Source organism: Enhydra lutris, unplaced genomic scaffold (assembly GCF_002288905.1).
Source record: "Enhydra lutris kenyoni isolate GAN:26980312 unplaced genomic scaffold, ASM228890v2 scaffoldscaffold46, whole genome shotgun sequence".
Classification (NCBI taxonomy): Eukaryota; Metazoa; Chordata; class Mammalia; order Carnivora; family Mustelidae; genus Enhydra; species Enhydra lutris.
Genome location: NW_019154130.1, coordinates 2,608,935 through 2,635,798, shown reverse-complemented (window position 1 = coordinate 2,635,798; position 26,864 = coordinate 2,608,935).

The window sequence follows — 26,864 nt, the reverse complement described above, 5'->3', positions numbered from 1 at the left end:
TGCTATACATTAGATCTCCAGAAATTGTTTATCTTATAACTAGAGCTTTGTGCCTTTTGACCAACATCTCCCTGTTTCCCCCACCCCCAGCTCCTGGTAACCACCATTTACGGTCTTCCTCTGAGTTCAGTTGTTTAGAATCCCTATGCACGTGAGATCATACAGTATTTGTCTCTCTCTGTCTGACTTATTTCACTCAGTATGATGCCCTCAGTGTTCCTCCAAGTTGTAGCAAAAAATAAATGGTAACTATGGCACAGGATAGAGAGGTTAGCTAATGTTATGGTGAGAAATATTTTGCAATATGTAAATGTATCAAATCAACACATGGTAACATGGTAAGAAACAGGACTTATTGGTCTGTGTTACTCATAAGTTCAGAGATGCGCTAGCTCCAAGTGTGGCTGGATCCAGCTGCTTAAACATTTTCATCAGACCTGCTTCCTCTCTGCCTCTCAGCTCTGCTTTCCCCTGTGTTGGCTTCCCTTTCAGGCTTATCCTCCTTAAGTGGCAACCCCTAACAGATCCACACTCCCCTCCTCATGAAGTAGAAGATTTCTTTTCCTGCTCTTCAGAGCAGTTTGAAAGCCCTTGGTCAAATTGTCTCATACCCATTCCTGAATCGGTCACTCTGGCCAGCAGGTAGAATGTTCTGATTGGCCAGCCCTGAGTCATGTGCTCTCTCTGGGGCTGTGTGTAGGACTGGATCCAGACACACCAGGAGAAACAAGAGAGTAGTCAGTATGATTGACATGGCAGGGAAGGATGCCAGGTGGGCCAAGTGGTGGGCTTCACTGTATCAAGGCAGATGCCCCACATAGAGATCATGAGTAAGCATTCTTCAGGGAGAGACCCACAGCAGAGGCCTCTGTCATCACACCAGGCACACAGTAGGTGCTCAGAAACCTTCTGCTGAATGCAAACTCTCTAGACAGGGAGGTCCGTGCCAGTACTTATGTGGAAAGTCTTTATATAAATCAGAGAGAATGCCTTGGAAAGCAAACTCATTAATTACGCTGGTCATTGGAAGATGGTTTTGAACTTTAAAAATGCAGTTCCGACGATGAGTTTGCAAACTTTCAACTTGTTTTCCTAGTGTGGTTAGAGAGAAAATTTAATCCCGGGACACATTTTAAAAAGGGCAATCCAGATTTAAGTCAGAACTGTTTCTATGGAGGGGAGACTGTTGTGGTATCAAAGAGACTAAAACCACCTGTGTGCAAGGAGGAGTGGGGGTTTTAGCCAATGAGCAGAGTGAGAGGACTTGTGCATGGACAGTTAGGCAACAAGGGTGGGGGTTAGGGATGGGGATCTTGCTGAACTACCCTAGAAGAAGATTCTTGCTAAAGCTGGCCAAAACCTTAGCATCAAAAATAGGAGAGGAGGGATTAAATCAGGCATGGCTATGGACTGAGTATCTGTGTCTCTCTGAAGATTCATATGTTGAAATCTTAACCCTGTATGTGGTGGTGGGCCCTCTGGAGGTTATCAGATCTTAAGGGCAGAACACTCATGAATAGGATTGGTGTCTTTAGGATAGAGAACCCAGAAAGGCCCCTCATTTCTTTGCACCATGTGAGGACACGGTGAGATGATGGCCTTCCATGAACCAGGAAGGAGGCTCTCCCCAGACACAGAATGTGCTGTGACCTTGATCTTGAAATTCCAGCCTCCAGAACTGTGTGAAATAAATGTGAGTTGCATAACTCAGTCCCTTTGTAGTACTTATGTTCTAGTCAGCCTGAACTAAGACAGAAGTCAAGGTGGGGGAGATCCTTGATAAACTCGTTCAGTAGGGCTGGGGACACACAAGTCCAAGGCTGAGGCATCATGAAGAAGAGGCACAGAGATTCCTTTGGGTGTAGTCTGACTGACATGTGGTCAAAGAGGGAGTCTTGGCCAGAATTAAAATGGAAAAATCATAGGGGACTTTAACACTCCCCTCACTGAAGTGGACAGACCATCCAAGCAAAAGATCAACAAGGAAATAAAGGCCTCAAATGACACACTGGACCGGATGGACATCACAGATATATTCAGAACATTTCATCCCAAAGCAACAGAATACACATTCTTCTATAGTGCACATGGAACATTCTCCAGAATAGATCACATCCTGGGTCATAAGTCAGGTCTCAACCAGTATCAAGCGATTGGGATCATTCCCTGCATGTTTTCAGACCACAATGCTCTGAAGCTAGAACTCAATCTCAAGAGGAAATTTGGAAAGAACACAAATACATGGAGACTAAACAGCATCCTTCTAAAGAATGAATGGGTCAACCAGGAAATTAAAGAAGAATTAAAAAAATTCATGGAAACAAATGATAATGAAAACACAACAGTTCAAAAGCTGTGGGACACAGCAAAGGCAGTCCTGAGAGGAAAATATATAGTGGTACAAGCCTTTCTCAAGAAACAAGAAAGGTCTCAAATATACAACCTAAACCTAAACCTAAAGAAGCTGGAGAAAGAACAAAAAAGAAAGCCTAAACCCAGCAGGAGAAGAGAAATCATAAAGATCAGAGCAGAAATCAATGAAATAGAAACCAAAAAACAATAGAACAAATCAACGAAACTAAGAGCTTGTTCTTTGAAAGAATTAACAAGATTGATAAACCCATGGCCAGACTTATAAAAAAGAAAAGAGAAAGGACCCAAATAAATAAAATCATGAATGAAAGAGGAGAGATCACAACTAACACCAAAGAAATACAAACAATTATAAGAACATACTATGAGCAACTTTATACCAACAAATTTGACAATCTGGAAGAAATGGATGAATTCCTAAAGACATATAAACTACCACAACTGAACCGGGAAGAAATAGAAAGCCTGAACAGACCCATAACCAGTAAGGAGATTGAAACAGTCATCAAAAATCTCCAAACAAACAAAAGCCCAGGGCCAGACGGCTTCCCGGGGGAATTCTACCAAACATTTAAAGAAGAACTAATTCCTATTTTCCTGAAACTGTTCCAAAAAATAGAAATGGAAGGAAAACTTCCAAACTCATTTTATGAGGCCAGCATCACCTTGATCCCAAAACCAGACAAGGATCCCATCAAAAAAGAGAACTACAGACCAATATCCTTGATGAACACAGATGTGAAAATTCTCACCAAAATACTAGCCAATAGGATTCAACAGTACATTACAAGGATTATTCACCATGACCAAGTGGGATTTATTCCAGGGCTGCAAGGTTGGTTCAATATCTGCAAATCAATCAATGTGATACAACACATTAATAAAGGAAAGAACAAGAACCACATGATACTCTCAAAAGATGCTGAAAAAGCATTTGACAAAGTACAACATCCCTTCCTGATCAAAACTCTTCAAAGTGTAGGGATAGAGGCACATACCTCAATATTATCAAAGCCATCTATGAAAAACCCACCACAAATGTCATTCTCAATGGAGAAAAACTGAAAGCTTTTCCGCTAAGGTCAGGAACACGGCAGGGATGTCCATTATCACCACTGCTATTGAACATAGTACTAGAAGTCCTAGTCTCAGCAATCAGACAACAAAAAGAAATTAAAGGCATCCAAATCGGCAAAGAAGAAGTCAAACTATCACCCTTTGCAGATGATATGATACTATATGTGGAAAACCCAAAAGACTCCACTCCAGAACTGCTAGAACTTGTACAGGAATTTAGTAAAATTTCAGGATATAAAAATCAATGCACAGAAATCAGTTGCATTTCTCTACACCAACAACAAGACAGAAGAAAGTGAAATTAAGGAGTCAATCCCATTTACAATTGCACCCAAAACTATAAGATACCTAGGAATAAACCTAACCAAAGAGACTAAGAATCTATACACAGAAAACTATAAAGTACTCATGAAAGAAATTGAGGAAGACACAAAGAAATGGAAAAATGTTCCATACTCCTGGATTGGAAGAACAAATATTATGAAAATGTCTATGCTACCTAAAGCAATCTACACATTTAATGCAATCCTTATCAAAATCCCACCTATTTTTTTCAAAGAAATGGAACAAATAATTCTAAAATTTGTAAGGAACCAGAAAAGACCTTGAATAGCCAAAGGAATTTTGAAAAAGAAAGCCAAAGTTGGTGGCATCACAATTCCGGACTTCAAGCTCTATTACAAAGCTGTCATCATCAAGACAGCATGGTACTGGCACAAAAACAGACACATAGATCAATGGAACAGAATAGAGAGCCCAGAAATAGACCCTCAACTCTATGGTTATCTAATCTTTGACAAAGCAGGAAAGGATGTCCAATGGAAAAAAGACAGCCTCTTCAATAAATTGTGTTGGGAAAATTGGACAGCCACCTGCAGAAAAATGAAGTTGGACCATTTCCTTACACCATACATGAAAATAGACTCAAAATGGATGAAGGACCTCAATGTGAGAAAGGAATCCATCAAAATCCTTGAGGAGAACACAGGCAGCAACCTCGTTGAGCTCAGCCGCAGCAACGTCTTCCTAGGAACATCACCAAAGGCAAGGGAAGCAAGGGCAAAAATGAACTATTGGGATTTCATCAAGATCAAAAGCTTTTGCACAGCAAAGGAAACAGTTAACAAAACCAAAAGACAACTGACAGAATGGGAGAAGATATTTGCAAATGACATATCAGATAAAGGGCTAGCATCCAAAATCTATAAAGAACTTAGCAAACTCAACACCCAAAGAACAAATAATCCAGTCAAGGAATGGGCGGAAGACATGAACCGACATTTCTGCAAAGAAGACATCAGATGGCCAACAGACACATGAAAAAATGCTCCACATTACTCAGCATCAGGGAAATACAAATCAAAACCACAATGACATACCACTTCACACCAGTCAGAATGGCTAAAATTAATAAGTCAGGAAATGACAGATGCTGGCGAGGATGCAGAGAAAAGGGAACCCTCCTACACTGTTGGTGGGAATGCAAGCTGGTGCAGCCACTCTGGGAAACAACATGGAGGTTCCTCAAAAAGTTCAAAATAGAACTACCCTATGACCCAGCAATAGCACTACTGGGTATTTACCCCAAAGATACAAACGTAGTGATCCAAAGGGGCACGTGCACCTGAATGTTTATAGCAGCAATGTCTACAATAGCCAAACTATGGAAAGAACCTAGATGTCCATCAACAGATGAATGGATAAAGAAGATGTGGTATATATACACAATGGAATACTACGCAGCCATCAAAAGAAATGAAATCGTGCCATTTACGACGATGTGGATGGAACTAGAGGGTATCATGCTTAGTGAAATAAGTCAATCGGAGAAAGACAACTATCATATGATCTCCCTGATATGAGGAAGTAGAGATGCAATATGGGGGGTTGGGGGATAGGAGAAGAATAAGTGAAACAAGATGGGATCAGGAGGGAGACAAACCATAAGTGACTCTTAATTTCACAAAACAAACTGAGGGTTGCTGGGGGGAGGGGGGGAGGGAGAAGGGGGTGGGGTTATGGACATTGGGGAGGGTATGTGCTATGGCGAGTGCTGTGAAGTGTGTAAACCTGGCGATTCACAGACCTGTACTCCTGGCGATAAAAATATATTATATGTTTATAAAAAAATAAAAAATAAATAAAAAATTAAAAAAAAATGGAAAAGTCAGAATCCAGGATCGTTAGCAGAAAGTCCTTTACTTGTTCCCCTAACTTGAGGATTTTGAGTTCCTTTTTTTTTTTTTAAGATTTTATTCATTTATTTGAGAGAGAGAGAGAGAGAGAGAGATCACGAGTAGGCAGAGAGGCAGGCAGAGAGAGAGGGGGGAAGCAGGCTCCCCGCTGAGCAGAGAGCCCTATATGGGGCTTGATCCCAGGACCCTGAGATCACAACCTGAGATGAAGGCAGAGGCTTAACCCACTGAGCCACCCAGGCGCCCCAAGGATTTTAAATTCTTAAAAATGGTGTGTTTGCTGCTAGCACAGAAACAGCAGTTTCCTTGCAGCATGAGAAAGTGTCCTGGGCATAAAGCTGGGACAATAATTAGAAAAACCCTAACAGATGATTTAATACAAATGAGTATAGTGCAAGCTGTAGGCTTGATGTTCCTCTATTAAGCATTATTAGCCAGAAGTTGCACTGCCTATGGTAACAATCCATTTTGAGATATATATAGGCACTAGATATGCTAGTATAATTAAAAGCATCCTTCTAGTGAATTTTAAAGCATCCAATTTACTTGGATTGTACTTTGAGACTCCCCATGCTTGCTAATCAGTCCATCAGTCATAATAACAATTTTGGGCCTGGAAATATTTAATCCCATGTGAATGGGCTTATCAGAATGTCTTAGGAAGACCATATAGGACTTCCTGGTAAAGAAATGGCCGCAACTAGGCAATAATTATGCAATATCTTGTTACTATGATTTTGGAAACCTACCAGGCTGATCTTGTGGAAGAGGAACTCAGAAGTTACAACCGAGGGTTTTGAACATGGTGACATTAGGGGACAGGGAAGTTTTGGGAAGACACTTGTTCAAGACCTATGGGCCCTTGACCGTAGGGTCTAGGTCTGAAACCTCTGAGTCCATTTGTGTACTATGAAAGCATTAAGTTTAACACCTGACTCGGGGGATGTGGAAACGTTTAGCTGTGGTCCCTGAAGTCCTGGGAAGGGTGATGTGGTTAGGTTTTTGGTGCCCTGACGTGTTTGCTAACCCTGGAAACTTGCACCTTCTAGCTGTTTGGGGACCAGGTTCCCTATTTCTGCATGAGCAGGGTAGAATTAAGTCACCTTCATCACGACTCGCCAACAGGTCATATATTGTCTTTCTGCCAAAGTCCACGTGACTTGGTTTTCCCCTTCCGACTTATCAAGAAGCCATCTGTTACGACAATCCTTTTGAATAGGAGCAGAAAGTCTAGAGCACCTGATCTTTTGAAAGCTACGAAATCAAAAGAAATCAAACTTACTTTGTCCTGAGCTTGGGAAATGCGGATCCAAATTACACTGTGACTCAGAACCATGTTGCAGATAAACAGGGCAAGCTTTTGAGTTAGATTTTAATCGTCTGGTTGTCGGGGCGGGGGAGTCAGCCAGGATGTTATGGGCTCTTTAGGGAGATTTGAATATGAAAGCTAATTTTCAGAATCTGAGTCCCCATGTTTTGTCTGAATCTGGAGAGCAAAAGTGAGCCTAAAACTGGAGAAACAGAGAGACCTGAAATATTATTCTGTCCTCAGGAAGAAAGAGCAATGACTTTGACACTGGAGACCAAAGATAGAAATTGGTTTCATCCATTTTTGCTGGGTAGAGGTGCCATGTTGGATGGTTCAATCAATGGGAAGATGCTTTAGATTACTTAGTGATGGCTGCCTTCTTCTTCTTCTTCCTCTTCTCCTTTCTCCCCCCCCTCCCCCCCCTCCCCCCCCTCCCCCTCCTCCCCCTCCTCCCCCTCCTTCCCCCCCCTCCTCCTCCTCCTCCTCCTTCTTCTTCTTCCTCTTCTTCTTCTTCTTCTTCCTCTTCTTCTTCTTCCTGCTATGATGCAGTCTTGTTAAGTCCATATCTGGTGGGTATACAAACCTCCCTAACTGGGGGCACTTTGAAGTATTTGGCCTGAGCAGATTCAAAGGTCTAGCCTGGGCTCTGCAGGGAAGAAAGCTAGGATGGATTAGCACTGTGGACCTTTGCTGCAGGAGGAGAAAATGGTGCTTTTGGCATCACATATCTGTCATGCTGTTTCTGCTTCCTGCTCTGGGATCAGCTCCGTCCCCTGTCCCTTTTCCCTTTTCAGTGAGAACTAACATCCAAAGACTCCAAGGGTACAGCCAGTGACCATCCTCAACGAGAAGGGAGTTTTTGTAGTATGACCGGATTCTGGTTATTAAACAAGAAATAGGCTCTTCAAATTTATTTCTGTTTATCCCTCACTCCATAAGGCCATTGAGACACTGTGTCTCTATTTTCCCCAAAGCAAGTTTGTCAGTGACTTTTTTTTTTTTTTTTTTTTTTTTTTTTTGGAGGCTGTGTATCACCTAGTGGTCTGTCTCCTATTTGTCTGTGGGCTTCCCAAATCAGCTTTGGGCAGATGGCATTTTTATGTTCTCTTACAAACCAGAATGAGTGAGGTGTTCTGCAAACAGCTGTTATCTGAGTTATAGAAAAGTGGTTTCACAGTTGAAAGGAGCAATTGTGAAATGTCAAGGAGAATGTATGCCCAGTGGGGACACTGTGCCAATGACCAGAAATAGCCATCTCTGCCTGGCCAGATGAAACACTGGCCAGGCAGTTCTCTTCATGAGAACGTTCTTTTATGTCATTGCTGAAGACTGGGTGGCTGCAGTTCAAATTTGGAATTCAACTGTCCACTGCTAAGGAGTGCTACAGGGCACCGACCCTAGTGATTATATTCAGAACGCCAATGTCCCCATAATAGAGTTCAGATACTTTGTCCTTTCCTAGCGCACATCAAAATAGGAAAACAAGAACAACCACAACAACAAAGATTTCTCCTGGAGAATGGAATGGATTCCACGAAGCGGAAAAAACGACAGACAGAAACCACAAAGATGGCGGGCCATGGGGCGCTGTCTGCGTTTAGACAGAGCTCTGCTGACATATTCCCCAGGTGGAAGAAGGAGACCAAACGGCGGCAAAAAGACCCTTCAGGGAAGAGAGTGGTGTCAGTCTCGGTCAGTAATAGATTCTGCGCGTTTCTTTGGCAGAAATGTGACATGACACATTTTTCAAGCGTCTCTCCATACCGTTAATATTTATGATATATCTAAAAAAAAAAAAAAAAAACAGCCATCGGTGACATCGCCTTATAAATATTTGTTTTGGGAAATGAAGTCTCCAGGGAACCTAGCCCTCAAGCATGTATCTCTGTTTGTCTGTGGCTATTTTTCATGACAGCTGCGATGCTGAGATGGGCTGGGACCAGAGACCACAAGGGCACACGTCTAAAACACGTCCTATCTGGCTCTTTCCAAGGTGTGATGACCTCTGATACCCTATATAGGTCCCGCTCCCTGGAGTCAGTCCCACCTCTCCATTTGCCAGCTCTGTGCCCTTCAGGAAGCCTTTTGGCTCTGAAGGCTGTAGTTTTTGAAAGGGGTAAAATAATTCCTACGAGAATGCCTCAGCGGTGTACTCTGAGGCCTGAATGTAGTCGCACGGACACAGCTCTTAGCGCGATGCTCAACATGTAGCCAGAACACAGGGTGTCTCAGGGATTACTTCCATCCTTAATTCTACATGCTTATAAAAGACGGGCGAGTTCCCAAACACGGATCAGCAATGATGTCAGAGCAGCGGCCAGTCAGAAGGAGCATGAGCTCCAAGCCTGTAGGACACGGATGACCGTGGCTGCTGCAGGTGCCTTGGCCAGCCCAGGGAGAGACACAGGGAAAGGCTGGAAAGCGGCTCCCTCCTGAGCCTCCTGAGTGACCAAACTTGGCTTAATGGCCTTAAAATTTTTAAAACATATTTATCTGAGAGCGAAAAAAAGTGTGGGGAGGGCAGAGGGAGAGGGAGAAGCAGACTCCCCACTGAGCACAGCGTGCAACGTGGGGCTCGATCTCAGGACCTGGAGATCATGACCTGAGCCAAAATCAAGAGTCAGCTGCTCAACCCTTGAGCTACCCGGGCTCCCCTATGGGGTCTTAATTTTACTAGCTGTCAAGAGGACAGTTCGGGTTGTGGCTGCTTTGTCTTTTGTCACTTGCCGTTTGTCACTAGATACTTCTGCAGAGATTGGGTGTGGCCAAGTGTGCAGGTGCTTTCACTTCCGCTCCCTCCTCAGGTTCATGGACGCACCTGGCTGGTACTTCTCCCCAGCTGCCTGCAGGATGGCGCCGTTCCTTCGCTCTCTTGCTCCCAAGTTGCCCACTCTCTCTCCGTCTCCCACTGTGTGCACACAAATGAAGCCTCTGCCCCCTTGCTCCCAGTGCAGAGCCCAAAGCAGGGGGGGCCCAGTCCTCCAAGGGCAGCTGGTCATTTCTAGCCTATGCTGGATGGAGGCTTATGTATTTTTATTTGGCATCATTAGCACTTTTATTAAAATAACTATCATTACTTAAAAAAAAAAAACTTGGAGTAACAGAAGTAACAGAAAGGGTAGAGCAAAATGTCCCTCGAATTATAGCACCTTAAAAGAACCATTTGCAGTGTTAAAGGACCATCACACAGTCATTCAAATACATATCCCATGAGTGCACAGAGGCAAGGGTATAATATATTCTTCTTCTTATTATTATTTTACTCATTTATTTACAGAGAGAGGGAGCACATAGGCAAGGAAAGCAGCAGGCAGAGGGAGAGGGAGAAGCAGGCTCTCCGCTGAGCAGGGAGCCTGATGTGGGACTTGATCCCAGGACCCCAGGATCATGACCTTGAGCCCAAGGCAGACACTTCACCAATGGAGCCCCCCAGCCATCCGTAATATGTTATTTTTAAAAATGTTATTCATGTTTTTAATAAAATGTGCTACATTCACTGCTGTGAGTATCAATCAGAAGACGGAAGAACCCCAGTGATCATCGTTGGACTGCACATCGATATTGAGTGATACCGGAGATACTGGTGTTTAAAACATTCTGGAAAGTTCAAGGCGGGGGAGCGTATGGTAAAATTACTGTTTGGAGTCATCACTCAGAGTATTATTTTTGTGCTTAACTATTTGAGTTAATTTGAGCTCGTCTTAAAGCCTGAGCCACATCTTCAGAAGAGGAGGGGATGACCCACCTCTCATTTCTGCCCTGTCCTCTGTTACTAATTATTATTATTATTATTATTATTACTGTTGTTGTTGTTGTTATCATTTTAAGTAGGTTCCACGTCTAGCACAGAGCCGGATACAGATCTTGAACTTATGACCCTGAGATCAACACCTGAGCTACAGTTGAGTCAGACGCTCCCCTGGTTGAGCCCCCCAGGGGACCTGCTATTACTAATTACTGTTATCTGCATTGCTTGTTCAAGTCCATAGGCTGGCACACTGTAGTGAATTTCCAATCCCCACATTCACTGAATCCTAGTTGCACGTGAAGATGACCCTCTTTGCTCTGTCCTCGGCCGTGGCTTCACCTGCTTTCCATCCTCCAGAAGCATTTTCAGGGTGTTTTTTATCCGCTATGGTGCCTCACCAGGTCCTGAAGGTGGTCTCAGGGGCAAACAGGACGTCAAACCACGTGTTCGATCCATGCATTGGACTGGAAATCTCAAAATGTTTTCAGGAAGTGAGGTGCTATGTCATAAAAGGGATTTCCGTTCAATTGTCTGTTCATGGACCATGGACTGGTGGTCTGTGTGCCGGGCCCTGGGATCGGACCTGAGCCCAGAAGAACACGTGATGTTCAGTTGTCGGTGTGCCACCAAGTGTTTTCTACCCAGGGACAGACGTCTCCTACTTTCTGGCAGCAATTTCTCTAAAGAGAAAGGCAGGATTATCCCATCATTAAACACCCTGCTACGTTCAGGGAAAGTAACGGTGCCTTCAGTTTAAGTAGAGCCTGGTGAGGAGTGCCGGCTTCTCTCTAGATCACGAATAAGGGAATGAGGGGCATTGAGAAGGAAAAAATGAAAAACAAAACAGAACCAAAAAACCCGAAACAGACAAAAATGCAAGCATCGCTGCGGACCTTGGGGTGGATTTGTCAGTCTGTCAATTTCCCCCAAAATATTTCTCCCTCTAAAAAAAAAAAAATATTTACCTCTGGCTTATGAGGTGCCCATTTGTAGACAATGAGGTTGCTCGAGCCCTGCTCTCTGTCCAGGGGAGGGGAGTGTGGCGAGAGAGCAGCGGGGACTCAGCACAGACAGCCGCTGTGCTGTGGGATGCCTAATGGGCCAGAACACAGTCTAATTCCTAGAAGATCTGCAGCCGCCCCGGGGGTTTACAACCACATTTGACTTCTGACTGCATCTGTGGTCAAAATTTCCAGTTGAGAGGCAGTATCCTAAAACCAGACTGGCTTCTTTTGGGGAGGGAGCAGGGTCTGGGAAACCAAGACTGACACTGTTTTCTGTTTGTTTGCCAGCTGTCCGTGTGGGATGTGGGACAGGATGAGACAATAGGGGATCAGAACATGGTCCATCTGGCTCCATGTTGCTGATGGGCACCCGTCTTTGTTACAAGGTGATGCCTGACTGCTACACAACCTTATGAAGGACCACAGCCAAAATGGCTCATCTCTGAAGAAGAATGACATCGATCTAGATGTTTACAGTGTGAAGGAATGGGAAAGCCCAAATGTCATGTATACTCCGATAAAGCTCCCAGGGTAGGCAGTGGCACTGAGGACCTGTGGGTCAGAGTCTGAAAGGAGCCTTTCTTCAGCCAGCCAGGCTTGCCATGGCCATCAGTGAGGCCGGTGGGCAGAAGAGAAGAGAAGTTAGCATCCTGGCAAACCGGAGAACACAACCCTTATTTTCATGTGAGTCAGAGCCAAGCATTGTCTGATCTGCTCAGGGCTCCATCCCCATGGCCTCATCATTCCTAAAGACCCCACCTCCTGATACTACCACACTGTGGGTTATTTCATCAGATGAATCTGGGGGAGCCCAAATAGTCCGTCCATGACCCTGGCCTTTCCACATGGATGTCATGCTGGGTTTGTCAAGCTCCATAGCAAAGCCAGCTGGAAATGTGGTAAGGATCACCCAGAATCTCTAGATCAATGTGAGAATTCTTGCTATCTCTACAATAACAGGCTTCTGATCCATGAACACGTCTGTCAGAGGTAGCTGAGGGTCTTTGCTCAGCCTTGCCTCCTTCTGGAAGGTTTGCCCTCCCTCTGGACGCATTCTTCAGCTAGAACGTTTACAATGTTGGAGTGGAACGTCTGACACCTCTCCATGGTCTGGCATGGACATTTAAATGTTCTGGTTGAAACCAAATCACATTATCGCTCCTCACACGGTTTGAGTCCTTTGGTCCCCCAAGACCCTGCAGTAGACCCATGTCCTAGAGACATGGGCATCCTTAGCTACTGATGCCTCTCCCGATGGTCACCCCCACTCTGTTCTGTCTTAGGAAATTATCTCCAAAAAGCCTACTATGTTGATTTCACTGCCCATTAACATTTGCAAACTGTATTGTATGAATTCTTCTCTTCTCTAAGTCAGCTTGGCTTTCAGCGAAAACCTGAATGTTAAGGAGATAATCATCTTCTGCGAGAAGGAAATACTCATGGAACTTTCCAGTGGCAGGAAAGAGCTGATGCACATGCCCAGCACTGAAGAAAAATGCAGGGAGAGTAGGGCAGAGTCATATGAAGTTGGGTCTGATGAGCAGGCGGGAGGTCTCCAGACCACACCAAGAACGTGGATGTTCTGCTAGGAATACGGGGAGGTACCATGGACTTTCAGTCAGAGGAGAAGCGTGTTCTTGTGTGTGTGCAAGCAACATAACCAGGCGTCTAGTGGGTGTGTGGGGAATGGACTGGAGATTGTAACAGCTGCCTGAGAGGTGAGTAGCTTGTCCTAGGGGGAAGCGGTGAGGGACCAACCGGAGCAAATGGCCAAGATCACTTTGCAAGGGGAGCCCCTGACCATTAGCTTAGGTTTTCCTGGGACACGAGACGGAAGCACGAAGTACGAGTTAGAAATACAGCATCACGGGTCAGTTACGGTCATGGTCACGGGTATCCCCTTTAAGGTGGCCCGCAGCCCACATGAAATGGGCAGCCCCAAGGAAGTGTCCAAGAAGAGATCACTCTAAGCCTTGTATGGAAAGTCACTGCAAAAGAGAGACCCCAGCAGCTGTTGTGATGTATTATTTGTCACTTTTAAACACTTTAAAAAACGCCCGCTGTGATAAGAAGCTGTGTGTTGGAACAGCTGCCAAGAAATGCTGAGGTTAATCTCTTTTATTAACGAGGACAAATGCTTCCGTGGTGTCTGCCTCGCCCCCTCCATGGTTCTTGAGTTCAGTCAGGTCAGGGTCTCAGAACCAGCCATACAGGACGCTGGTCTTCCCATCAGACCCCGATGTGTGGAGTGAGGATTCCTTGGTCAAGTTGCTCATTCACAGCATCTGCATGGGAACATCAGGGTTTCCTGCTTCTCAGAGGAGAAGCGGGGAAATGCATGCGAGCTGCGGGCTCCTTGGAAGAGCAGGTCACAGCCTCAGAATCTTCCAGAGACACTGGCCACGCACCGTCGTCATCCAGAATCCTGCAGGAGAGGCCCGAGGGATGGAAGAGACCTGACCATGTGTCTCTCCTTGCTGGCCAGGGCTGGGACTGCCTCCCCTCACAGCAGCCCATTTCCCGTGTAAGAAGCCAAGTTTCTACCACGTTTAGCCAGGTTCGCCATTTGATGAAATAAGCACTCTGGAAGAGAGCAGAGAGCAGGCAGAGTAGGGAGGGAGACCCATCGCTTGAATAGCAGGATGGGGGTGTTTGGGGCGAGTCTTAGAAAGGAGATCTTGGATGTTCCGGGACATTTCAGAAGCACATACTTAACAGATCTCCAAATGGACAACACTGTCCCCAGAACCACTTCCTGTTTACCCTGCTCGATCTCCACAAATGGCTCAGAAAACAAAGAGAAAAACAAAAAAGCCCAGGCCTTTGGAGAGCGCCATTCTAAATGAATAGAAGAACACCGTTCTTTGAGGTTGCTTCCATTATCACAAGGACTTAGAAGAAGGAGCACACCACGTCTTCTAAAAATATTAGTGCATTCAGCATGGCAGCTTCCCGATTTGAGTGAACGGCAGGTCACGGAGGAGGCTAGTTCCAAATGCAGGTTCCAGACTGTCGATCTCTCCCTCCCCAGAGAATGATTTAGGATGTCTGCCCATGTCCCCAGAATATCTAATTGTATTAAGTACCCCCGGACAACTCTCTCTTTCTTTCTTTTTTTATTTTTATTTTTTTTAAGATTTTATTTATTTATCTATCTGACACAGAGGGACACAGCAGGAGAGGGAACACAAGCAGAGGGAGTGGGAGAGGGAGAGGCAGGCTCCCCGCTGAGCAGAGAGCCTGATGGGGGGCTTGATCCCAGGACCCTGGGATCATAACCCGAGCCAAAGGCAGGTGCTTAACCCACTGAGCCATCCAGGTGTCACCACTCTCCCCCTCCAGACAACTCTCCTGTAGGGGTCCCAGACCACATTCTGGAAATAATAATTTTTAGACTGCTAAAAGGTAAACTGAGGCCTCGGAAACATTTCAGTTCTATATCTGGAGGACACATCAGTCTGAATCAGGGAACATCCAATCCAGCAGATAGAAAGGAGCCCTGAGGAGCTGCACAAAGTGACTTTTATAGGCAGAAGGGAGCAGGAGTAAGGATTTGTACAAGGTCAAATAAAAAAATAAAGGTTGGTTATTGGGCTACTTTCCTTCCGTGGATGATGGGGACTGGGAGCAGGTTACCTAACCAGTATGGGTCAGTGATTCCTGATTGAATGGCTGGCTTAAAGTTACATTTCCTGAGAGAGCCAAAACTGGAATTAAGTCAAGTCTTCGTTTGGTGACTTGAGGCTTAAAATAAGGGACTCCATTTTGGGACAGTTGTCTTGCTGTCAAAAAGTGGATCAACTAAGTGTGTGGATTGGGGAGATGCCTGAAGGTCATAGGGCTCCATTTATGGCCACTGCGGAATGCGGGTATGAGTGAACCCCGTAAGGTGCAGCCTGCCCCCAAAATCCGGACTACTGAGCCTGACCAGGCACGTCTGGGTTCCGGCTCCATATCCGGCGTCTGGGCTTCCTGCTCGAGGAATCCGGGCTCGCTGCTGTTCTTGGCTCTGCTTTCCAGCTGCTCAGTCTGGCTCAGCTCCACAGAGAAGAGAGGTGCCAGGTGGAAGGCTACCCAAGATTTTGGAAGGTAGACATGCATCCTGTATCCAACCATCTCCTTATGGGACAGTTAGGGTGCTTCTAAGTTATTTTTCTTGCACCGGGATGATGCACTCAGCAACCTTGTTACTGATCACACAGTGGCTTGTGGTGCTGTTACCATCCTTCCACGTTTAGACCAGAGTTTGTGCATCAGTGGGTGTGGCTTCCAAATTCTCCTTGACACCCCCGGACTCTCGTGCCCACAGAATGCTGCGTTCCCACGTCTCTTCCACTGTCAGCACTGCGTGTTATGGCAGCTCAAAGCTTTTATAAACAGGATGATCCAGAACCAAACAACTGAACTCTGAAGCCCTTGGCAGCTCTGGCTCTCATTGGTTCACTGTGAAAAATTGAGACGGTAGAATTCCACATTAGGGCTCACTGTTTCCTGTTACAGAAAGAGCGTAGCCTTTGGAAAAAGACGCAGCCCTAGATCCTTAAATAGTAGCAATTAGCAGTTCGTCTGTTACCTTTGGCCCTTGAGGGACAGAGAGTTTGAAGCATTTTGCTTTTTTATCTGAATAAAAGAAGAAGGGGCAAAGAAACGTGAGAAGCTTAGAGACGCAGAGCAGACCAGCGGCATTTTCATGAAGAGGAGCTTATTAATGGATGCACATGCAGTAGAGCAGTCCCGTACGCCATGCCTTGATCGTACTGTGTATCTGAAGGTTAATACAGGGGTGCTGGGCACATGTTGGCCTTGGTTATTTGCACTCTTGGCAGGACTCTGTCTCGAGTTCCAGCAGGACTGGTTTTCTTCATTGTGACCTTGATTCAAAGCTAGCCTCCCAGAGAGGCCATTCCTGACCATCCACCAAACCTCCCTTGGCAAATGATCATTTCCTACGACTTGCCTCTTCTTCCCCCCCAACCCCCACCATATTTACTACTATTTGATGGCTCCACTGGCCTCAGGTCATAGACACCAGTTCCAACTAATGGTCTAATTCTTCCAAAGTACACAGGAAGGAACAAGCGAAATTGAAACACTTACGCTTGCCTGAGTTTATAGGTCATTGAATACTCTAATTCCTGATATAGATAAGGAAGCACAGATCATGGGAAAATTACTCCCCACCACTGAGACAAATGAGCATCCTGCTGAATACCCCATGAATCGGTCATGAACTTAAATCTTAGTTAATAACAATTGATATACTTTTTCTCTGTTGGTTGGGAACAATCCTTTGCGGGGGGGGGACCAGTATTTATAGTTTTCTGTGCCCTAATATCTAGCATGATGCTTCTGCTTACAGCTTATTACTCTGGATACTTTTGGTTGCAAGTGACAGAAAATTCAATTCAAACTGACTTAAACAAACCAGCTCACGCAGTTGACATTCCAGGCAGATCGAGCTTCAGATACAGCTTGATCCAGCATCCTAGGCACTGTTTGCAAGACTATGACTCTGTCCACCTCCTGAATGATTTCCTTCATTTTGAATTCAGGCAGACATTTACCTTGAAAGGCTCCCAGTGTTGCCCAACCTGTTATCTTTATAGGTTAGAAAGCCTAGTGGAAAGAAATTGCTTATTTATTTTTCTCCAAAACCGTTCCAGCCAGAGTGCTGGGATTTAATCTTCCTAATCTAACTTGGATCACGTGATCACATCTGAACCCATCACGTGGTCAGGAGAATAGAACACCCTGATTCTTCGGGCCACATGCACAATCGGAACCTGGCTGGATACCCTGGGTCGGGTCATACAGGGGTTGCACACATGGGCGGTGGGAGAAGGTAGCCTCTAAGGAAAAGCCACCATGCTACCATGAAAAGCTAAGGGATAAAGTCTTCGTAGGCACAAGCAACTGCTGCTACTAAGTACTGAATTTATAAAAAACAAAACTAAGTTTATAATTACAAGTGGTAGAAATGCTATGCAGAGAAAATCTGGGCGCCATGAGAGAGAATAATTTTGGGGGTGGTCTGGAAAAAAGGGATGAATGGACACTGTTAACATGTTTAAATGCCCTGATTTGACGATTTGGGGACTGTCTCTGAGTGGGGAAGGCACTGCTGTGGGGAATTCTCCCGCAGAGATGGGACTCGCAGGACCACATGGGCTGGAAGTGTGGGGAGGGAAAGTGAAGCAGATCGGAAACTGATGAAGGACCGTGCCCTGGGCAGGGGAGGGGTGCGGAGATCAAGTGTCGCCCACGTGCCTGATGATCCCAGTGTTGGATGGAATGTACTCTGATGGCTCAGACACGTCTGTTTGCCGTGCTTTAGCAAGTCCATCCATACATAGTATTTTTAAAGTATCCAGGTAGAAAAAAAAAATAAAAACAAAGTATCAAGGTATCAACGAAGTCAGTAAAGCAGCTGCATTAATAATCCTTAAGATTTTCATGTCTGCTCTCATGCACCTGCTTCTATATGCTTCTATTCTTTGTCGGACACAGAAGCCTTGAACACTGCTGTTCTCACCTGAAAGGCTGCTTTGGTTCCTCTGAATGTCGTGGCAGTCGGAGCATATCCTTCTGACCTCAGTGTCAACCTCTGTAATCCACGACATTGTCTATACTTGTCCTGATGGCTTCCTTTGTCCGTGTGTCATTTAAAGAGTTCTCTGGTCTGTTCTCACAGCACAGCCCGTTCCCTGAGGGGCTGCCGACCAGGATGGTCATGATGGGGCGGGAAGGGCTGTTGGCAGACTGTCCTGTGTCAGGAGGAGACTCCGGCAAGGAGCAAGGGGTGGGGCGGGCTGCCTCCCAGTCCCTGGAGGGGGGGACCCCTTGCCCTTCACCTCCAGTGGAAGTAACTATCTATGCTCATCACCTACACAAGAATCCTTTCTAAGCTGTGTTTAAACACCCCATGCACGTGCCCACCTCTTCCATGTACCCCTTTGCCTTCTTACCCTCTTTCTTTTTTTTTTTTTTTAAGATTTTATTTATTTATTTGACAGAGATCGTAGGCAGAGAGGCAGGCAGAGAGAGAGGGCCTGAGACCATGACCTGAGCCAAAGGCAGAGGCTTTAACCCACTGAGCCACCCAGGCGCCCCGTCTTCTTACATTCTTGATAGTTGTCTTTAAGTAAAGGAATTTTAATTTAATAGCCAGCCATAGTCTAATTCCTAGTTGATAAGACCCATGACATCATGAGAGCCATGTGCCTTTGTTTTCTTTATATACGTTAAGATAAATGACTACGAAAAGGAAATGTTTATGCCTGTGTCACCTGACATTATTTTGAACGTCGGCACATTTGGATCCTGCCGGAAAAACAACTCTTCTCTTTCCTCACTCAAGTTAGCCTGGTCTGTGTCTCTAGATTCAGCTGGGATCTGGTCTGGGGTTCTGTGCCATTCTCAGCAAAGGTCTGTTTAAACCACAGTGTTTTGTACTCCTGCCAGTTTTTTCAAACACTATTTTTTTCCCCTTGTGTAACAGAGACCTAAGAGGTTAGCTCTGAGAGCACAGACCTGCGCCTTCCCTCCTGCTAATGGAGCTCCTAGGGTTCAGCCTGTTGGTTCACCTTGGAAATTCATCTCTAGAAAAATATTAACAATGCCGAGTTCTGTTGCCTTGGGTTTCCACGGCTCCTACACAGAGGCTGAATCAAAATTGGTCCCAGTCTTCAGAACTTTGAGGTAGACGGAAGAGCCGTCAAGTGTTCTCCTCCACGGTAAAAGATTTGGGGAGAGGGAGAATGTCATCTCGTGGTCTAAAATCAGGGCTGGACCCTTGGAAAGGAGACTGCCTTATGATGCATAGATAGTTTTGGTGTAGGTAGCTGGTGTTTCATGATAAACGCTTCATGCTTTTTTTCCCCTTAGGAGTCCCCAGTTGAGCGTCGTGTGTTTCTTGCTTGTTAAGACAGCTTTTTCATGAGGAAAAAAAAAATGAATTATCTTAAAAGCTGCCCCAGGTCTCAATCTGTGTATCCTGTGAGCTTTAAATAAAGCCAGCCAACAGAAGAAAGGCTTTGGAAGCAAACCAAGTATTTGGAAAGATCCGAACCAGATCAAGATGGGTTCATCTGCAGAGGAATACGGCTGCTCTCAAACCAGGACGATTTCTTGTTCTTGGAGGTGATGGACCACTCCTATAATCCTTACCGCTTCTAGAAGGGAGGCAAGGGTCATGACACCTGGGACTGGCCTCTACCTGGGAGAGTCACAAAGCAGACTCACCTTGGGCATTCACCAGCCTCTTTGTCCCTCCTGTAGAAAGTCTGGCATGCAGCCTCCCGAGGTGGGGTCCTCACACTGACACCTTGAGAGAGGCAGCCAGTCCCCTGGGGGTCTTTGTCTTGACTGATTGCTGGAAGGGGTCCCTTAGTGCATCATCTCAAGGGGCCTGGATGTTTGGCTAACTGCTGTGCTGGGGTCTGTCAGTGAGGGCGATCCCAGGCAAGATTACCCTCCGAATCTGCAGACTGTGGATCACAGATGGTCCTCCCCACTGGGCTGGGTTGGGTGGCTAAGGGCTGTAGAGGAAAAATCACAGAGCAGGCAGCCATGGGAAGTAGGAGTGATTGCCCTGTAAGAGGAAAAGACCCAGCTGGGGAAGGTGCGGTGTGTCCCACGGGCATGGGGAGATATGCTCGTGCAAGATGGGACAGATTTGCTGTTTATTACTATTGCAGTGGAAGCCCGATGGGAAGCACTTTTCATTCCCTGGGACATGGACTGCTAGTCCTAGAAGCTCAAAATGCCCCAGAGAAACTTTTCTTATTTTCCTTGGCCTTTCAGCTGTGGCCAGATTGCCCAGCGACAATATAGATCACTGCCTACTTTTCAAGGAGTTTGGGAGGAGTGGAGTAACTCAGAGCTCTCTCTTTTTCGTTCCCAAGCCCACGTGTCTGAGCTGTCATTTTTGTTAGACGTGCACATGATATTATTGGACGGTAGAGTTTGGAAAGATGAGATGAGGCCGGTGGTTATACAAGGAGTCGCAGAGGACAGAAGACGTCCGTACCCACTCACATGCAAGCAGGGACGTGTGCTGACACCCAGGTGGGTTGATACCTGCTGACTGTCTCTTCCTGACAGGTCCCCATGTAGTGCCCACGCAGTCCCCCAGGTGTGTGGGAGCCCCCATTGGTTCTGGTGTCCCTGCAGCAGTGGACCAATGCTCCAGGCTGCATGGGAACCGCTGGTGGACAGAGGCCGCCTGGTGACAGGCACAGAACCCACTCACACCTTGCGTTCTTCTCCGGGACCAAGCCAAAAGCCATCTGCCACTATGCAAGGGACAAGAAAGCCACTCACACCATACCCCCCAGCCCCCGGCTACATATGGAACCACAGAGCAACACAGCCGCTCCTACAGCAGACTTGGCTCGGTGCTTGGAAATGCACTAGGGACTTGGTCCTAAAATGCTTTCAGCAATAGCAATTCACTTTTACAATAGTGTTTCCATACCTATGATTTCAGAGCGTCTATTAAAGAGACGTCTGTTATAAGGGAAAATTACATTAAAGGGGAACAAAGAGAACGTTCTCAAACCCTTTAAAGAAATGAATGATTACTGATGTGTGTGTGTGCGCGCGCGTGTGTGTGTGTGTTGACTTTAGAAATAGTGACTGACTCAGGAACACCGTGGTGAGGGGCTGGACATGGGACTGGTCCCACCCGTGTCTGCTCCTCTCGTCTGCAGGGCCTGTTACCAGTGACAGAAGCAGGGACTGCAGCCCCAAGTTGCCGGTGTCCCAGCTCCCAGAACCTATACAATGTTACTTTACATGGCAAGGGGGAGCTCAGGTCGCTAATCAGCTGATGATTGGCTTAGTCATTAAGAGTCTGCCTTTGGCTCTGATCATGATCCCAGGGTCCTGGGATCGAGTCCCACATTGGGCTCCCTGCTCAGTGGGGAAGCCTGTTTCACCTTCTCCCTCTGCCTGCCATTCCCCCTGCTTGTGCTCTCTCTCTCTCTCTCTGACAAATAAATAAGTAGAATCTTTTAAAAAGATAAAATAAGGAGATTATCCTAGGCTATCCAGGTGAGGCCAGTACAGTCGTAGGGGTCCTTAAAAGTGGGAGCCAGATGGAGGGAGAGATGTAGTATTGGATTCTCCTAGAGGGACGTTAACTCTGGCTGGCTTGGCACACGGAGGGGGGCATAAGCCAAGGAACGTGGGCACTTCCAGAAGCTGGAACAAGGAAAGAAAGAGATTGTTCCTAGAGCCACCATAAGTGGACAGAGCCCAGTGGACCACTTGATTTTAGTCCACAGAGACCCACGTCGGATTTCCAACTTCCAGAACTCTATGAAGATAGACTCGTGTTGATTTAAGCCACTGACTTTTTGCAAGTTTGTTATGCAGCAATGGAAGATGGGAGGTGGGTCCATTTCCCGCCTTGCAAAGGGTGTGTTTTATCGTGATAATATAAATAGGCTCATGGCACAACTAAAGATAGAGCCTGGTGTCTGCAGCAGAGAGGGAAAGTAGCCACATCGTGTACTGGGGTTTTGAACCTCTGCAGGCAGGGAAATCCTTTGTTTGAGAAAAAGACACAGCTTCTGAATTGTCGCGGTCATGTCATAAACCATTTGTTGCGCATAAAATGTGGACTGTGATGTGTGGACACATTTCATCAGGCTGGGAAATGTGACAGGATCCGCTGGCTTTCATAGAAAGAGGACGATTTCAGTAACACAACTTATAATATGGCTGTGGGCACCACTTGCCAAGGTCAGGTTTGGACCCAGAAGATGTGGGAATTGGAGACGATCCAAGGCCACGTGTCAGATGCCCTCTCCCAGCCTCTGTGAGACTTTCGTGATCCGTGACATGAGAGGAGGGACACCAGCCAGCTGCACATTGTGGCTGTGACCTCGTTTTGTAGGAAAAACTGACTTAAAACACAAATGGAAATAATATTCCCCTTCCAAGAGGCCTCTCTATTTTCTGTACATTTCTTTTTTTTTTTTTAAGATTTTATTTATTTATTTGACAGACAGAGATCACAAGGAGGCAGAGAGGCAGGCGGAGAGAGAGGGGGAAGCAGGCTCTCCACTGAGCAGAGAGCCCGATGTGGGGCTCGATCCCAGGACCCTGAGATCATGACCCGAGCCGAAGGCAGAGGCCTAACCCACTGAGCCACCCAGGCGCCCCTATTTTCTGTACATTTCTAACAGAGGATAGGAAACCTCTGACCTTTCACTGTCTGACCTTGACCGGAACCACGGAACTGAAAACTGGTGGGTAAAATCATTCTGAAAATTTAAGACTCCATTTTTTGCACAAACTAAAAATTTTTTAACAGAGTCTTGTGTTCTATGTTTCCTCGTATTGCTACTAGAAATGTTTTGTGGCTAATATTAACAATATTTTGGAGGCTGAACAATGGATAGTCCTAATAAAACTCTAAAATGTTACTGTAAAACAGTTTACAATTTGTTTGCTAACATCCATTTTAGCCAAAGCTGGTTTCAAGATGTTGCATTCTTCTTCCGAACTCATTTGTAACAGATGTTTAATTGAAAGGACTGATGTCTTCGGGTCGTTAAGATTCCCCGTCCCACCGTGGTACTCAGGAATGTCATCAGGGTCTGCCCATTATCATCCCATAAATATCTAAGCCGAACAGGATAGAAATGAAGCAGGAGGGGATGGCTAATCACCGTCCTTTAAACAGATTTATTACACTTGTAACTTTCTCTGACACTACATGTTCATTTTTAATGTTCTGATTCATGCACTTGGAACATTCGTCACCAAGAGGTGTATTTTTGAAATTGCAAATGACTGTCACAAAATTAGCCCAAGCCTTTTATAAAGAATACATAGATATTATAGTTCAAATCACAAACCAAAAAATGTAGTAGGGTTGTTCTTTTCAGAAATGCTTTAATTAGCAGGTGAGATCAAGCAATTGTGAAGCACTTCGACACACCCTATCAGCCAGTGTCTTCTTTTGGCAGTAATTAGGAAGATATTGTTGCCATAAACATCAGTTACAAAGTTATAAGTGGTTGTGGAAAAGTTGCAATGGGGAGTAAGTGGCTATCTCTCCCCTGCATCTCCTCCAAAGCCATGGGCGTGCTTTTCTGGGATCGCTTTCATGTTCTTCCTGAAGAGCCGTGATTCCCAGAGATCCTGGAGACCGCGGTCAGTGGGATAACTTGTCCTTCTCAACTTTCATCCCCCATGACGATCAGCATAGAGCTCTTACTGCTCAGCCTGGCGATCCTCGATGCTTCCTCCTCCTCCCTCGTGCACTTCTCCCCGTCTCCGAGAGCAGCATTCCATGACATGGATAACGATTCCTCTCCTGCTCTTTTTATATGCCCGTCACAGGTCTGTGTGCAAAATTTACTTTGCAGCAGGGTTTTCTGTTCCGCGGACAGTCCACGGGTAGACCATGACAGCAGAATTATATTTCTCCACTTTTCCCAAAGCAGGCACTTTTTCACACTTGGAAATTCCATTTCAGCCACTTTAAGTAGGGACCAAATTGCTGTCTAGTTACTATAATTATTGCCAGCCCTAAAACTCTCCCATGTCTTTATACTTTAGTAAATCATTTTAAAATCATTTAGTAAATCATTTTAAAAAGGAGCATGGTGACCTTTGAGCCTGATGGGGTTGGAATGCGTCTTTGCCTGTGTGCCCCAAGCAGGCACTGCATGCCCCTATTCGCACTGGCTTTCTCATTCATTACGGCTTAAATGATTCTATCTTGACTGGTGGTCTGCTAAGTTGCACTTGAAAATGACTGGGATGCCTCGTTTAATCTTTCAAAATTGTTTAAGAAAGGTCAAAGCAAAATTCAGTTGTGCGACATGGAATAAATTAATATGTACCCTAATGCCCTTATTCAAATGTATTATGTGTTCTTCATATCAGTGGGAGAGTCATTACTCCTGACCGCCCAAAGCATGCTCAGGACTATGTATACCGAGAGAGAACAGGAGCTTATTTTTCTATTTCTGTATATGTGATGACTTTTATAGCAATTAACTTTGATGCATCTATCACGGCCAATGTGAAGGGCATTGACTGTAGGTGCTTTGGTTTTCTCCTTGGATTTTTTTCAGTGACGGTTCAGTGACACATTTAGACATTTATGAGCCTGAGGGTTTTTCAATTACTGTCTCAGGTTGTGTACTCAAAGTCCCCTTGTTTCCTGCAGGATAGCAGGGCTTAGCTGCCTCAGAGCCTAGCGTAACTCTTCAGAGGACACCAGGCTTGTGAATTTCTTAGGTCACAAAGTAGGGGACTGAGATGCTCCCATAAGTCCCCCAAACAAAGAATATATAGGACGGTGAGAGTAGAGAACCCATGGTCCATATACGCTGTGTTAGAGACCAGAAAGCAGGCACAGCATGCATTAACCAGATGAAACAAATGAGTTTGAATGGAGGGTCCACTGCCCCTGAGAGAAAACAAAAGGGAAACAGAGGCACCCTTCAAGTTCTCTGCAGGAAAGAACTGTACCCTGTAGCCCATCCTGGAAAAGACAGTGTTTACTGAGGAAAAGGCAAATGGTGTCATGAACACTTCTAAGGTGCACACAAGGCAGGTCTTTCTGAGACTATGGATTTTTCGAATCAAGACAGAATGCTAAGAAAATAGAGAATATCTACACAGGTAGAAAGATTATTATTATTATTATTTTTTTGAGTAAGCTCTACACCCAACAGGAGGCTTGAACTTACGACCTTAAGGTCAAGCAGCGCAGGCTCGACCAGCTGAGCCAGCCAGGAGCCCCAAAAGATGGATTTTGGGTCTTGCTGTTGTATCTTTAGATTTTGCCCATTTTTGGACAAATCTCAGCCCGGGTTATTTGAAAACCCAGCCATTGTAGATTTTCATCAGAACTCCTATTTGACAACTTTAAAGGGTATTTTCCCATTTTTATGTGCAGAACTTTGGGATTGCAGGATAAGCTGCAGCTGTTCTGTTCGGAAAATTGCACAGAGCGTGCGTGTGCGCGCGCACACACCGCAGTCAGTCAGTGAAGCAGTGTTTTCTCCATATTCGCCCCTTTGATAATATCCTCATGTCCCCCCGCACCCCACCCCCAACCTCTGTGCTGACACAGGGTAAATGGTTTGTAAACGGAGCAACCAGTTCCTTGGGGAAAAAATTCGCTTGCGGGATGAAACACAAAGGAGCAGGCGGCCAAATTAGGGCGACCTGTGGCTTATGGAAACTCTGTGTACACAGCGCATACCGCAGGCTGGAACTGTGCCTTGGAAGAATTGCATTTTTATAGTAAATCAGACAAAGCTCGAGGTTTTACTGTTTTGACATCCCACCCTGCGCTTTTTCAACTGACGGAAGAGAGGAGCCTGGTGTGAAGACAACACAGAAGACCCTGAGTTGGGGGGTCCTGCCTGGGAAGGCTGAGACCCTGTGTCACCCTGGCGTCCGGGCGGCCAATGGAAAAGTGATTTCCTTTTCCAGTAGAGGTATTTTTTTTATTTTTTCCAGCCACAGGAGATTCCGCATTTTTAATGGTAAAATAAGCATTTTTAATCACTCTTCCATTGAACTCTACCCAGATGTACTTTCGCGGCTCAGTTTCAGGCTTTCGCCAGAGCAGCACCACAGGGAGGGGCTCCCCTTGCCCCAGCACCCCTGCACGCAAGCTTGGGACGCCATGTTGGGGGGCAGGGCTGCACCCAGGACTCCAGATCCACAAGAGCAGATCCTTCTGCCCTGGGTCCTGGTTCCCATGTGCAACGTTATATATCCCTCCAGATGTTGGTGCAACACGTGGAGGCTCCAGTCCCCTGAATATTCCCCAAGGTCTGGGAATAAGGAGGGGCCTTCCCTTCCACCAGACTCCCAGAAGTCCCTAAGCTGGGCTTTTGGAGATCAATTTCCAGCTGTTTCCAATGAGGAAGGTAAGATAGCTGTGTGATTTGAGTTTAGTCTTATATACATGCATGTCTTTTCTTCCAGAGGGTTGAATATCCTGGCCACAGAACTTTAAGTATTAAGTGCAATATTTAAAAGAAGAAAATCCTGAAAAGGCAGAAAGAAATTGCACCTCCAAGAATTACAAGTTTCTTGCCTGTCTGGGTAAGAAATTTTCCGGATATTCCAAAGCAGTGATGAGAGGAGGAAGGGAAATGTTTCTCATTTTCTCATCC